The sequence below is a fragment of the Medicago sativa genome, chromosome 1 (genome assembly GCF_051527215.1).
Source record: "Medicago sativa cultivar Bolivia chromosome 1, Bolivia_mono, whole genome shotgun sequence".
Classification (NCBI taxonomy): Eukaryota; Viridiplantae; Streptophyta; class Magnoliopsida; order Fabales; family Fabaceae; genus Medicago; species Medicago sativa.
Genome location: NC_140749.1, coordinates 16223445 through 16225724, shown reverse-complemented (window position 1 = coordinate 16225724; position 2280 = coordinate 16223445). Strand labels below are relative to the sequence as shown.

Genomic DNA, 2280 nt, shown 5'->3' with positions numbered 1-2280 from the left:
CTAAGAACTTCCAAGTACATCCATTCACCTATATCTCTTAAATTTTCGCACACATTTCCATTTATTTGAAACTTTCAATTTCACATTTGCAATTAACTAAGAGAACTCAACTGCCGTAAGAAAAAACTCAACCAAGTATCGTGGATGACACAACCAATATAGCCCCCATACGACAAAGTCGTATAACTTTGTCAACTCCTTTATCCAGTAATTAATTTCCGAAATCCACATGAGCATCCAACTCTTCCATCATACACTAGCTTATAATATATATAGCTATGACATGGTCCTACTTGGAAATAATAAAAAAAGAAGAAGAGAATTAATACATAGACAAGTTCAGCATTCATAATCATTTAGCGTAGTCGGAGCCATATTTATCCAATGCATATTTTGCATTAAAATAAACCCTAGTCACTTTTGACCACTTCTCCATACATAGTTCATGTCAATATATATAAACCATCACAACATAAGTTATTCTTGTCCATAATTGGTATACAATTCAATATGAACAACATGAACTTCCCTAACAATACTGCTAATGAAAGTGCACCCAAAAGAGAACTCCAACTACAAGGACCTCATCGCCCTTCACCTCTAACCATAAACAAAAACTCTCATAAGATCAAGAAACCACCGTTGGGTCCACAAACCCAAATTCACCAACCGGTTATCATTTATACCGAATCTCCAAAGATAATCCACACATCACCAAGTGAATTCATGAGCCTTGTTCAAAGCCTCACTGGTTCTTCTTCTTCTTCTTCGTCATCTAATAAGGTATCAATGTTGAATGATTATTCAAACAATAATACTAGCTGAAATGACAACCTTGGCCGCGGCACGTCGTGCCACAATATATAGAGAACCGAATCAAGAGATCAAGAAACAACATCAAAGTGGGAACTGTGGAAGCAAAACAAAAGGTTGTTGTTGCATCAAGAAACAACATCAAAGTGGGAACTATTTTGCATGATTAAGTTCATTGCAAAATAGTTTCACCAGGCAAAATACTTCAAATTTTCGTTTGCATTTTATTTCCTACTCCATCTATAGATTTGTTCAAAAATTTCTTAAATTAATCTGTTTGTTGTTTTTAGGCTTAAATAAGTAAAAGGTCCCTGTAAGTTGGCGCATTTTTGGTTTTAGTCCCTGTAAGTTTTTTTCTTGCGAAATAGCCCTTGTAATTACCAAACGTTTTGGAATTCGTCCCTGCCGTCAGGTTCTGTGCAAAAAAATGCATTGCTGGCTAACATACGCTTATGTGACACATGCTGATATGGCAATAGTTGCCAACTGGGTTAAGTATAGGGACTAAAACCAAAAACATATGTTTACACAAGGATGTGATTAAAAAAACGTAAACATCAATTTTTAAAAAACCACTTTTTCCTTCGTCTTCCTCTCTGATCTTTCTTTCTTCTTCCTCTCTCTGAGTTAAAACATAAACCATACCAAGTTGGCTTCAAAAAGAAAAAAAGAAAGTAAAACCACACTTACTGTTGTGATATAATTTCCTAGTGGCTTCTCATTCTCTTTGTCACTGGGTGCTCTGCCTTCCAATGATTACCTACCATGCTTTCTTCATTCCTTGCCCCTTCATTGATTCTAGTCTTTCCCTTGACTCATTTTGCTCTTTCTTTCTTCTTCAATCCTGTGTATAGGACACAGGTTGCGAGAGGAACATGGGGACCAAACAAGGCTGCTACCTGTGTCTAGGACAAATGATAAGGTTTGTGGTGGTGTTCCAAACTTGAGGTTTATTGAATAACCACCATAGCTTTTGGAGAAAATTTGTGTGTTGGTGGAGGAAGAGGATTTGGATTTGTTGTGATTTGATTTTGGGGTTTTGAGGTGGTGTGCTCTTGTTAGAGAAGATAGCAGCGGTTTTGAGAGAGTTGAAGAGATTTAAGGATGGGCATGGAAGGATTGAAGAAGAAAGAAAGATCAGAGAGAGGAAGAAGAAGGAAAGAGTGTGGTTTTTAAAATTTAAAAATTGATGATTACGTTTTTTAATTACATCCCTATGTAAAAATACTTTTTTTGGTTTTAGTCCCTCTAATTAAACCAGTTGGCACCAGTTGCCATATCAGCAAGTGCCACGTAGGCGTCCGTTAGCCAGCAATGCATTTTTTTCACGGAACTTGACGGTAGGGACTAGTTCCAAAACGTTTGGTAATTACAAGGGCTGTTTCGCAAGAAAAAAACTTACAGGGACTAAAACAAAAAATGCACCAACTTACAGGGACCTTTTACTTATTTAAGCCTTGTTTTTAA

At 36.6% G+C, this 2280-nt stretch overlaps 1 long non-coding RNA gene across 1 annotated transcript; it reads right to left on the bottom strand.

Moving 5' to 3' along the window:
* Positions 1 to 398: 398 nt before the first annotated feature.
* On the bottom strand, positions 399 to 1905 carry LOC146953094 (uncharacterized). Its single transcript, XR_015008034.1, has 2 exons — positions 1504 to 1905; positions 399 to 775 (listed from the first exon to the last, which is right to left on the bottom strand). It is a non-coding gene; the product is annotated as an uncharacterized LOC146953094 (long non-coding RNA).
* Positions 1906 to 2280: the final 375 nt, after the last annotated feature.